Source organism: Papaver somniferum, chromosome 5 (assembly GCF_003573695.1).
Source record: "Papaver somniferum cultivar HN1 chromosome 5, ASM357369v1, whole genome shotgun sequence".
NCBI classification, from domain to species: domain Eukaryota; kingdom Viridiplantae; phylum Streptophyta; class Magnoliopsida; order Ranunculales; family Papaveraceae; genus Papaver; species Papaver somniferum.
The window spans coordinates 39560388-39574447 of NC_039362.1; the positions used below are offsets into that span (position 1 = coordinate 39560388).

The window sequence follows — 14060 nt, forward strand, 5'->3', positions numbered from 1 at the left end:
ATGTCCGTCCCACTCAGACGAACACTTTATAACCACCCCATTCAGGCGTTGGTATAGTATACGCCTCATTTTAGGCGGTGCTAATATGTACGCCCCATTCAAGTTTCCATTTTCAACAGACAAAATTGTTCTGGGTATTACTGTGCAGCATAATGATCAAGCCGTTTTGAAAACAAAAGAACAGAGGATTACTTTTCAATAATTTCTCTTACAACTTATATACAAACATATTCCAATCACACTCTTTGTAAGACTAGAATGCTCACTTTAGTTCTTTCTCTGCAAGAACACTTAGCTTTCTCTATATAGAATAAGAGTAATCTATAGAATAACAGCTACTACAAACCACATTATTTTTACTTTGTCATCCGTTATTTAAAGTCACCGACCACAAACTAACTTTTGCATCTGTGTAGCTAGAGTGGGATTAATCTAATCATTTAGGCTTTCATGTGTGTGATCATTATTTTACAATAAATAGAAAGAGAACCGACCATCTTCATTCCCCCCTCTAAATGAGAAGCCGTTACAATTTTATTTATATAGAAAGACAATCATTGATCAATATCAACTAAGATTGTTGTTAATGAAGGAATATTTAGCTCCATTTTTCGGCGACGAAAAGGAACAAGAGTTCAATGAATGAGAGAATGAGAGAACACAGGTAGAGGAAGTGATTATGCGGTAGAAACAAGAAGAAAAGAGGAGAACACTTGAGAAGAAGAATAGGGTTTAACGCCCTCACACGTGTAGTGTACGTGTGTGATTATGAGATAACATAATTTAAACGCCTGAAGTCAGGCGTTTGTTATATAACCACTCCACCAAGCGTGAATTATATAACCGCCGGTTAGATGGGCGTATATTATATGTTCGCCCCACATCAAATGTTGTTTTAATCTACGCCCCACAACAGGCGTTGGTTATATCTACGCCTATTCCAAACGAACTTTATACCCACGCTTCACAAGCAAACGAACATTATACCAACGCTCGATCAAATATACTCGGCTTCCATAGCGTCGCACCACAGACTAAACTCAAATTTGGTCGCTTTTTTTGGTCTTTGGTCTTTGATTTTAATCTCACCACTGCAGTTGCTCTTATGCCTTGTTTGGTAAAATTTATGATTATCTATTTATGATTATAGATAATCATAAATTGATAAAGTGAAAAATACTATAACCCCCTGCTATATGGGTTCAACATATAGAAACCCCACAAAATGGATCCTCCACTATCAACTCCATTCTTTCAGATTTTGATATTTCTAGGCCCATTACTTTCAATTTTGGGGCCAGATTTTGAAATTTTACCGGAAGCTGACGTCATCAGAAAATAACAAATACCAAGACTGACCTTTAGTATTTATACCTAATAAAACTAGTTATAGATTTCATTTTCATTTTCATTTTCTTTTTCACTCTCTCTCTCATCTGCTTTTTCATTCTCTCTCGGTAAAAGAAACAGGGCGGAGAATGCACATTTTCTAACCGATTTTTGCAATGAAAATCGATTTCAAAACCTAAATCTAAGGTTTACAAACAAAGATCTTGATTATCTAAACCTAAATTCAACATCAGCAGCACTTGTTATAGGGAGATTCGGTGAAAATCAATTGAAAAGAAGTGATAATCATTATCAACAAATAGATCTGTAGGTTGCACGCAGAAGAAGAATAACATGGATGAAATAGTGAGATTCACCATCAAATCGAAAGAAATAGGTTATTTCTTCTTCTTTTGATCTGATTTCAGAATTGTTGCGTCAATCTATAATGCTTTTATCATTCTCTTCGATTTGAACTATTATTTATCGATTTTGTTTTTACGAAAATCTTTTTATGGTTTGTAATCAACTCTAATTTGTAATTTTTTATGATTTTAAATGAAATTTCTCGATGAACTCGTTATCAAAGTTCAGATCTGTTAAAATCTAATCTCTATCTTTCTTTTAATATAAAAGTCTTGATAAGAAATTTCAAAATAATAGTAATTAGGTTTCTATATTGGAAATCAATGAATCTCTGTATCTTAAATCTCGATTAAAAATCAGTTTTCAGATTCGAAATCAGTGAATTAGCATCTCTATTACCCATTTATTTGTTATGAATTTCATCTAATTTGATTTTTCGATTCGGTTCAAGTTAATATCTACTTGTATTTGTTCTTGAATGTTTGATTTTATTACAATCAAAATTTGATTTACTCATTTGAGACACATCAGATGTATATTTTGTATAATTTGGATTTTCACCAAATCAGAGTTTATAAATTTTGTAGAATTCCTCTTTGAGATACGTTTATGAGGATGGGGAGATTATGAAGATGGTTGAAAACAGTGAGAGAAGAAACGAGGAAGTTATAACTGAAGAATACATAGTCAATCTTCACAAACGCCTTCTTGGATGGTAACTACTCAATACATACCTTGTTATTATAGGATTTCTTTGTTGTTTGAATTGAATATACTTGACTGCTGCAAAAAAAATTACGTCTTATATCATCATTGTGTGTATGAGGTCAAAGTGATGTTGGTTTTCATTTATGTTTGAAATTACTACAAAAATGCTACTTAATGTCATTTTGCATCATGTGATTCACGGTTTGATTGTGAAACTGAGTTAGTGATTCTACTCCGGTTGTTACTCCGAATGAAGTTAGTCAACCTGCGAAAAGGAGGTAGAGATTTGTTTAGAATGTTTAAAGAATTGAAGCAGTCGGTTACAAATGATTAGGGAGGTTCGAAACCTCATGTGGTTGAAGAGGATTAGAAGTTTCTGGAGAAGAAAGAAATGCTTCGTGATTTCGAGCAACAACTGAGCAATGTATCTAAGCATGTAATAAATACTTTGATGGTAGTATTAAGTGTTGATTTTGTTTTTCAGGATATTTTATATTTTATTCGAGTTAAATTCATTCTTTGGTGGTGCAGGCTGAAGGACTTGTGAAAGCTCAGCAAGATATAGGAGAAACAATGAGTGAATTGGGTCTAGCATTCATCAAATTGATGAAATTTGAGAAGGAGGGGGCAATGTATAATTGTCAGAGAACACGAGCGGTGAATATGAAATGTGTTGCAACAGCCGCTGTGAAAGCAAGCAGGTATTATCGAGAATTGAATTCACAATGACAAACATCTGGTACAATATTTTTTAACGAAACGAAGTTTGGAATGTTCTATCTAGTTGATTTGCAATTACTCAGAACTGAATGTGTACCTATAATTGAGAAGAAGGGATGTATAATGAGTAGCATCTTACTTTAAGTCAGCCTAGTTTTCCAAGAACGTAAGCACATGCCTTCAAATTTGAAATCAGAACCTGTTAACCTTTTCATTGTGACTATTTGTGGCAAATTTATCAATTTTTTGATGGACTTGAACATTTAATCACCCTCTAGACTCTAGTTTCTTTATTTTGTTATCTATATAAACTCTTTTTAGTTCCTGATTTCGCATTTTAATACAGGACACCCTACATGAGTATCTTGGAATATGGTTGCTGTCAGAGAATATGATAGAATCAAGGTATTATCAGTTCAGGTTCTCTAATATTAATTATCTGATGCTGACTTGATTTAATATAGAACTTACTTTCTCATAGTTCTGTTAATGACATTCATTCTTATTATGTATTTTAATTCCGAAACATTTATCATAAATAATTATATATATATATAATAATTAAGCTTGATATGAGCCAGATGAATGTTTTACTGGTATTGGTATTCAGTTAGATAACTTCAATTCTTTATTCACATTACACAAGTAGGATGCATGTGTACCTAGAAGTTACACATGTTATATGCTTGTGTAACTCCTAATTACACAAGTAGGATGCATGTGTAACTTCTACTTACACATGTTATATGCTTGTGTAACTCCTAATTACACAAGTAGGATGCATGTGTAACTCTGAATCCTGAGATCTCTGCAATCTGAACTCACTCATAGAACCAGAAGCTCTCGTAAAACATCTGTGAATTGATATTGAAGTTTAATGAACTCATATAATTCATTATCTTCTTAAGCTTTTTTGATTGATACATCTCTTTAATCTTGTTGGTTTCTTATGTTTTCTGAATTTTGTAGCCTACTGCGTGGTCGCAGCGAATCTTCCAGAAGACAAGTTCCAGTTGCATTTCTATAACGTGTCAAGGATTGACTTCAGCAAGAGATATAGATGAGTCAAGGTTGCACACAACCTTAACAAGTAGTTTGGGTAATTCTTTCAAAATTTACCTGTCAATAGGAAACAATAACGTTAATAATTATGTATCTCTAAAGTCATGAATTTGAGTACTGCTAAGTATATGGATGTGTAACTGCAGATTACATTAGCCAAGTGGATATGTAACTTCTTATTACACAAGCCATATGGATGTGTAACTACAGTTTACACAAGCCATTGCATGTGTACCTGCTAAGTATATTTTTGTTTTACGTTTCAAGTGTGTAGATTTTGTGTCCTGGTTTGTGAATTTGGATTTATTGGGCTTAAGTAGTAACGCAATATACCTAAGATGGATTTACGTAACTGATGGAAGTGGAGATTCGGAATGACACAAATATTCATGGATCTTCCAAGGATTCACACTGGTGTTATGGCCACTTGGTGCGCAAGGGAGTGGTTTAATTTTTACAGTTCTCTATGTTCTATATTTTCTAAAGCTTGTGTATTATCTGAAAATTTAACTTTTAACTTATAGGTTGGTACTTGAGTTTTGCATCATTTGATGCGTTGTGAGGGGTGCAACACTAATGGTTAAAGTTTTCTGTCATATATTTTAGGCGTGAACTTTTTGTTTCATTGAAAGATTTAGGAGAGAGGTCTGAAATAAAGAAGAAAGTGATATGAAGACACCGATTGGTAAGTTTGATGGAACAACTGCACAAACAACATAATACGTTGGTCTGTGATCATGGAGTCGGTGTGTAACTTCTACATGTGTAACTTCTAGTTACACAAGTTAAATAGATGTGTAATTTTTAGTTACACATGCTAATCAGATGTGTAACTTCTAGTTACACAAGCTAAACAGATGTGTAATTTGTAGTTACACATGCTAATTAGATGTGTAACTTTTACTTACACATACTGATTTTGATGTAGTTTTTTAGAGAAGTTTTATCTTGATTTCGTTATCTTGATTTCAAATTTGTTAACTTTTGCTTGTTGACCAAAATCTGAATTTACTTTTTGTTCTTGAATGATTATTTCAGCTTGTATTTCTGGTTCAGCTACTTCATTCCCCTCTTACAATAGTGATGGTGGTGGATCTTACTTGATCTGTTAAGTTATTGAACCTTAATTCTTTTTATTAGTTCTTCACTGCTTGTTATATTTCATGATCGCAGACCTTTTTTATACAGATAATCTTACTTGACTATATAGAAGGGTATACATGTTTGTGCATCGACACGGCGACTGACATGGTAAACACAGGTTCAATAAAGTTAGGGTTAGGTTCATGTTATGAACATTCTTATGTTTTGTGATTTCTCTTGTTAGCTAGTTCGATCTAACTAGGCTGCAAAAATGTCAAAATTCTGAAATCGTGTAACTGCTAGTTACACATGCCAATTGGATGTGTAACTGCGAGTTACACATGCCAATTGAATGTGTAACTGCTAGTTACATGTGGTAATTATATGTGTAAAACTTAAGATTTGTATATCTTATGTCATGCATTCATATTTTTTTATGTTCTGGTCTGATACTGGAATACCAATCAGTCTTTCCATGCATAAATATTGATTTATCCATCTTTTTACAGGCTACCCTCTCTGAGCAGATGAGTTAGGAGGTATGATTGCGTAAGACTTGAGATGACAGAGAAGAATATGAAGATCAATTGATGTTTTGGATTGGTGTGTCAATCTGCAGGTGTTGATTATTAATATTACCCTCAATTACACTACATAGATGCATGTGTAACTCTCAATTACACTAGATAGATGCATATGTAACTCTCGATTACGCTAGACAAATGCGTGTGTAAATTCTAGTTACACATGCTAAAAAATTGTTTTAAATGAATATTAAAGTAATACATGTATTTTTTTTTTATGTTCTTTTTTTGATGTCTATTTTTTGCATATATATACAAGTGTAACTTTGCATTACACATGCCATAAGGATGTGTAACTTCTGGATACACATGCCATATGCATGTGTAACTTATGTTTACACATTCACACTGTACTTTAATAATTCGGGGCCTAGATTTAATAATTTTGGGCCTAGATTTAAACTTTATTTAATTATGGGCTTGACAATATTCATAAGGGTATCAAGGTCTTTTAATAATTCGGGGCCTAGGTTTAAACTTCTTTTAATTAAGGGCCTCATATTATGTGTTACCCATGGGTGGGGCCTGAGCCTAATTTTCCCATTGATAAATGATTTTGACATAATCATTTTAAAATTAATTTTTCCAAACACTTTTTTTTCTTCAAATAATTGATTATTTTAGAATAATGATCTCAAACGGGAGAGAAAAAAACAATGATCTACGATTTTCCTAGTCATGTGTTGTTTTTTTGTCTCTCTCTTGATAGTTTAGAGAAAATAAGAAGAAAAGGTTCAATTTGAGTTTGTTAGGAAAAATAATTGATTTTAATAAATTTTAAAAACAACTTTTTTCTATTTATGGAATAATGGATTTTTTTTTGATCGGTAAAGAAAAGATGCATTGATAAAAAAAAGTGGGTATAAAAGAATTATACCACCCTTGCCAAAGTACAAAGAAAAAGGTGTTCAAAACAAGCTAAGAGCACTCAAACAAAAACATCAAGCAATATCCAAGTAAATTTTACACCAGTTTTTCATCACTTCCTTTGAATCAATATCCTCAAAATCTTTGAAAGCCAAGGACCAAGTGAACAAGACATAGATTGCCTTATGAGCAACAATAGCAGCAGAGTTAGGACTGTCATTGAATACCCTGTTATTTCTCTCCTTCCATAAGCACCAAAATATAGCTACTGGAACAAGCTTCCAGATTTCACTTCTAGCATTGTCAGATAGAGAAAGCTGCCAGGCTTGAATTGCAAGAACAACATCTCCAGGCATTGCAAAAAGCCATTTTAAATTGACACTCATAATATCCCAAACTGATCTTGCAAAAACACAATGAAGAAATAAGTGAGATGCATTTTATGGAGCAGTACAAAAAAGACAATTCTCAGGCACATTAATTCTTCTTCTGATGAGAATATCTCTTGTTGAAAGCCTGCCACGAACAATCAACCAAAGAAAAAAAACAACTTTGGAGGACATTTCAAACTCCAAATATAAGAAAAAACAACAGAATTTGGATGAGAATCTTCCACAGATAACCTGTCATACATTGACTTTACTGAAAAAATCTTTTTTGAGGTGAATGGCCAAAATAACTCATCTGCATTACTATGATTGAATTTAAAGAATTGCAAGTCAGCTAGAAGAATATCTAACTCAGATCTTGCTGCAGCATTAAGTCTTCTAGGGATGTTCAGATTCCAAGTAACCACATTGCCCGTTATTAACCCATAGCTGCAACTGCAAAAAATTTAGCTCTGGATAAACCAAACAAAATTGGATAATAAGTTTTAATTGATTGCGGCATACAACCAATTTTCATGCCAAAATTTCACAAGAACTCCATCATTTACTTTGAACCTGACATGCTTTAAGAAACAAGAATTAGTATTCATAATAGCTCTCCCTACTGATCTACCATATGAACATTTAGGAATTTTAGGACACCACACAGAATCACTAACACCATATTTTTTTATCAATAACTTGTTTCCATAGAACATCCTCTTCAGTTGCATACCTCCAAGACCACTTAGAGAGTAAAGATTGATTGACTAGCTTCAACTTTTTAATACCCAAACCTCCAAACTTTTCTTTTACATAAAGCATTCCATTTAACAAGATGTATCTTCTTTTTCCCCTTATTATCACTCCAAAGAAATTGTCTCATAATTTGCTCAAGCTTCCTCAAGACAGAAACTGGGATTTCATAAATATACATGTAATAGACTGGTAGACTTGCAAGAACACTATTGATTAAAGTAATTTTACCTTCTCTGGAGATAAGTGGTTTCATCCATCCAGGAAATCTAGCAATGAATTTGTCCACCACTTTGTCCCATTTTGCAGGACCTCCACATTTGTCACCCAATGGAAAACCTAAGTAAGTTGTAGGAAGAACTCCATTATAACAACTAAGAAGAGAAGAGAAAGTATTCAAGTCACCATCATATCCAACACCAGAAATCTGACTCTTGGCAAAATTGATCTTCAAACCTGTAAGAATCTCAAAAGAAAGAAGAATAATTCTCAAGTTTTTAACTTGCTCAATATCAGCATCTAGAAATATAAGAGTGTCATCTGCAAATTGTAAATGACCAATCAATAAACCATCAGGCTTAACTTGAAAACTAGATAATAATCCTTGAGCTCTCTTGATCATAAATGGCAAAGCTTCACCCACCAAAAGAAACAAGAAAGGTGAAATTGGATCACCTTGTCTTATTCCTTTTTACTTTTGAAATAACCAGTTGCACTCCCATTCACTAAGATAGAAAACCTTGTGAATTCAACACATCATCTAATCCATTGTCTCCACTTGACTCCAAAACCCATTAGTTGAAAATTTTCATCCAAGAAATCCCAATTTACATGATCAAAAGCCTTTTCAAAATCCACTTTACACACAATTCCTGGCTTTCCACTTCTTATTCTTGAACCAATCAATTTATTTGCAATTAAGGCTCCATCTAAAATTTGTCTCTTTTTGACAAAAGCAGTTTGATGCTGAGATATAATAGTAGGCAACACTGTCTTAAATCTCTCTGCTAAAATCTTAGAGACAATCTTGTAAGCCCCATGAATGAGACTATTTGTCCTTAAATCTTTAATTTCTTCAATAGAATCCTTTTTAGGGATTAAAGCTATGAAAGTGTTCTTCAGTCTCCAGTCAAGAAAAGATTTAACCTGTAATTCTTTGACAATGTTGAGAAAATATTGCTTAATGAAATCCCAGCATAAGAGATAAAACTTTACAGGAAATCCATCTGGACCTGGGGATTTGTTTTGTCCCAAATTTTTGATAGCTCCAACACATTCCTCCTCATCAACATCTCTTTCTAACCAAGTACATAAATCTTCTGAAATAGTGGGAAAAGTCATACCATTCATGTTAACCGTTCTTTGAGATTGAGACTGAAAAATATTTTGAAAAAAATTTACAATACCATTCTTGATTTCACCTTCATCAGAAGTAAGAGTACCATTAACTTTGATACAACCAATATAGGTTCTTCTTCTCTTATCATTTACAATTCTGTGGAAGTATTCAGTGTTATGCTCAAATTCCTTTGTGTGATTAACTCTTGCTCTGCTCCTCAATTTTTCATCTCTCAAAATTGTAAGTTTGCAGTATTTTTGTCTTGATGCAGCTATCTCCTCCCATTGAGTTTCAGTGAGTCCATTATTTGTATTTTCCAAAGCATCTAAATCCATAAAAATATTCTCCAGTTCTTCAAGTTGTAGTTCCAAATCCCCAAAATGTTCTTTGCTCCATTCCTCCAGCTTTGGATTTAAGAGTTGTAGTTTTTTGCAAAAGATAAAACCCGCACTACCTGTAACATTGAAATACAACCACATTTCTTTGACAAAAGGAATAAAATCAGGATGAGAAATCCAGAAATACTCACAACGAAATGGAGAGGGTTCATGCTTCACTCCTTCACATATTAAGGCAATTGGATTATGGTTAGAGCAGGGTGTAGCAAGTGTTTGTTGAATTACATTAGGGTAGAAACTTTCCCAGGCAGAAGAGGAAGATCAATCAATTGATGCTTGAATATAAAATTATTGAATCTTCTCATGCCATTAATATAATCACCACCTGAAGATCTCTCATGAGTGAATCTTATTTCATTAAAATCTCCCCCAATAACCCATGGAAGCTGCCAGTAACACCTAACTTCTTCAATCTCCCTCCAAAAAAGTTTGATTTCATCAGAATTAGAAGCACAGGGTGCATATACACCTGTGAACATCAACTCAAAGGAATTTGAAATAGTCTTGCAATGAAGAGTTATAGAGTATGACCCGATTAAAGAATAAACAACTTCTACCTTAGAAGAATCCCACATGCATAAAATTCCTCCTGAACTTCCTTGAGATGGAGAATCCAACCATTTAATATCCTTATTACTCCAACATTGCCACACTAGAAGATCATTACATTCCTGCAATTTAGTTTCCTGCAAAAGATCAATACTTGGCTTCCAATGCTGTATTTTTTCTTGACAATGTCTCTCCGATTCAGATCATTGAGACCTATTATATTCCAAAAGATTGTTTTAAAATCCATATAAGATTTAACCAAAATACCAGTAAAAGAAGAAACTATAATGAGCCTTCATGTTTTCCAAATTGAAATTATAAAAATGAATTCTGAAAGTATCCATCATAGCATCATCCATGTCTGTCTTTGTACCCTTGAAATGAATTCCCAGCTTTGGACAAATGTGAATCATCTGCATTAAGACCGCTTCAAAGTCCTGCCTTAGAGTTGGATCAAATTTTAACTTCAATGTACTCCATTTCTATGATGAGTTTAAGAAGTAATCAAAATTCTGTGATGTGTGAGTTGATTGAACCAAATTCGATGAGGGAATAAAATCTGAAGGTGATACAGATGAGGACCCAGAAGCATCAGTCATCTGTAAGTATGGAAACCGCAGTCTTTAGATAATCATTAACTTCATCTTCATTTTGAAAGGTAGGTAAGATAGCCGTTGAAGTCGAGTCATTTGAATTTGAAGAAGTAGTTGAATCTGAGTCATCCACACGTGTTAAAATTTTACCGTTACTGCCATTTTGGTTTTCCTTAATAACACCCGAATCCATATCCGAAGTCGGCACCCATTTTCCATTAGTATTTGAAGTAAATTCAAAATTTGAATTATCAGTAACCAACTTTCCTTTTTCAGCCTGAGAAAATTTCTTAAACATATTTTTACGGCGAGAATCATGTGGCCGTAGAATATTTCGAGGAATTTGAGGCCACTCTACATTGAATGAGAGATTCTTTACCGTGTCTTTAACTACGGAATCAACCGAGACCATTTCCAACCTTTGAACCCTCACTTTTTGATGATTATGATCAAAGACTCCATTGATGATTTTGGAAGCAGTAACCAGTATTGGAAAGAAAGCTTCTCCAAAATGAAAATTAAACGAAGTGTTGAGTCCATTAAATTTTTTGACATTAATTCTGATTGCTGAAGCATCAGTCCATGCAAGAGTTAATGAATGAACTTCAAGTAAATCGCCAAATATGGAACCCAAATCTTAAAATAATTTGGATCCCCAAAGATCAAAAGGAACGCCCTTAACCTCCATCCAAGATCCTTCTGAAGTTAAAGAAGGCAGTGCTATAGAATTTGCTGCATTCCACCAAGGCATTAATCTAATGAAATACCCATCAAAATCCCAATCACCTTTGCTTAATAAAGCCGCTTTACCATTCATGGATGCAAAGAAAAAAGCTTTCTTAGGTGTTTCGCTATTTCAATTCCAACTGAGTTCCAAGAAGATACTCCAATAGAAGTTTCTATAATAACAGCTTGCTCCCAATTACCTGTCGCTGAGTTCTCAGAAGAACTATCTTGAAAACAAACATCAGAACTGGGGATTGATGTTACTTCTTCAGCAAATTGCGACTCAACCTGTTGATTTGAGACATTCTTCATCGAATCAGCCTGCGTGTTCTTAAGCATGACAATATTTGAAAAACCTTCAACAAAAGGTAGCCATCTGGAGGTGTCGTCTTCAGCAGGAAAACACATAGAATGCTTAACTTTATCCCAAGAATAAGAAACTCGAAAAAACTCTCCAAATTTATTTTGATCACGAGAAAAAAGAATATGTTCCCTACCTATATGAAAAATCCAATAACACTTCCCATAAAAGCTCTTCTTTGATTCTCGTTTCATAATATTTTTCATCCAAATAACCCCTGCATTACTGATCACGACCTGTAAAATCTTTTTTGTATCCCTGGTTTTTTCATCAAAGAAAATGCCATTAGATCTGGATGTAAGGATAAAAGATTTAAACTTGCAATCGATAACAATCTCTTTTCCTGGAAGACCTTGGTTGCTGTTAGATTTCTTCTTCCTAGAAACTGTATGCCAATCTTGCATCTCATTATCCTTTGACTCCTTAAAAGCTTCTCCATTACTTGTACCACGAACTTTCTCAACCCATGATGTAAACCCTTCTGTAATCTTTGCCATACTCTGTAATCTCTGCCTTCCCTGAAAACCCTGCTCGACCTGTTGATGCGAATCCAAAAACCCTAAACTACGAATTTGAGAAGATGAACTTCTCACCATTTTTGCCGCGAGAAATCCGGACATTCTCTGTCTTAGCTTCTTTCTTTTTAAATTTCTCGGATTATAATGATGGATTTTTTCAATTATGATTAAAATAAGTAATTATTATAATGATTACCAAACACATATAAAATCCATTATAATCTGAAAAATGAATTATAAGTTGATAATCCATTAAAATAATAGTTACCAAACAACCCGTAACCGGCACATTTTGTACGATTAGCTTCCCGTTTTCGTTTCATATCTTAAGAGAATCTTTCTTTGCTTTAGAACGAGAAGTGCCCTATATAGTAATTTATAAAGACAAGAAAATAAATGAAAGGAGCAGCAGCTATAAACCTTGGGTTCCCCACTAACTGTTCCAACTGGCAATGAAGCACGTAAAGCGTCCCAACAAGTAAAATCATCAAGTAGTTCTCCAGTAATCTGTATTTGTCAATACAGAGTTTCAACCGGAATGTCAGGATAAGCCAAATAGTTGATCGAGTTGCTATAACTAAACTTGAATCAAAATTCGCATAATGAGTTCTCACCGTGGAGCTAATATGCATGGCATGAGAGTATCTTTCAATACTCATAAGCTTTTCCACTTTCACAGAACCAGGCTTAGATACCTGCAGCAGTAGTATGTTTTAATTTATTTTGTTGTTTGTGGCATTGCAATGGATGTATAATGTTTATAGGCATAGTTACCATTGACGTAAGAGTCGAGGAAATTTAAGGATCCAGGATTCCTTCCCAAATCCACAACCACAAGCATAATGTGCTCAGCACATTGCTTTTTATCAGCCAGCAGCTGCTTCTGTGCCATCTTATCTTCCATCACTGTAGTTCCTCTGCTAATGGTTCCAGCAAGTGGTCGCATAACTATTTCCCAGTTAAGAGTTCGGGTTATAAGATACCCGGACAAAATAATGAAATTGGATTAGGATTTAGTTTTGAGATAATTAGAGAGTCTTAAAAGTTGGAGGTTTATTAATGGCTAGTTACAGATGCAAAGATTTGCATGCTGGAAAATTTCGTTGGATATCAAGTAAGGCCACATTCAAACAGGTAAACTTGTCGAAATTCGATCAACATACGGTAAATACCTTTTAGACATGATCAAATACTAACACGTCATCATAGAAACCTAAATGAATGTCTGCAAGGTTCCTATCATCCTTTGGTGCAGCTGAGAATGGAAGTTTTTTGTTCTCTAGGTACCGCACGGTGTCATAAGAGAAATAGCCTATCCATCCACCTGTTCAGAGCAAGTCTTATGGTGGAACTGGAATCCATCCATCTTCCATCTTCCACGCCACCTCAACACTTGGAACTGTGGATGGAAGCGCAAGTGTAATGGTGGAATCCAGAGGAACGCTATTAAGAATAGCATTAAACGCTAATAAGAATAGCGCGTTGTAACGTTATTAAGAATGACGTTTGACTTGAGTCAACGGTCAGAACGTTATTGTTAATACCGCTCAACGCTATTGTGAATAGCGTTTAACGCCATTATCAATAGCGCCCAACGCTATTGTTCAGGACGCCATCGACCCCTTCCCCAGTTCAGTTCGTTCATCTTCTTCTCTTCTCTCAAACATTAAGAAAAACCAAACCCTAAAACCCCCGTTGTTGATTTCTGGCATGATGGTTCAAATCAGTGAAAT

The 14060-nt window shown here is 34.3% G+C and overlaps 1 pseudogene; it reads right to left on the reverse strand.

Annotated features, from left to right (window-relative positions):
- Positions 1–14060, reverse strand: part of LOC113278969 — a 29272-nt pseudogene that overhangs the window by 697 nt on the left and 14515 nt on the right.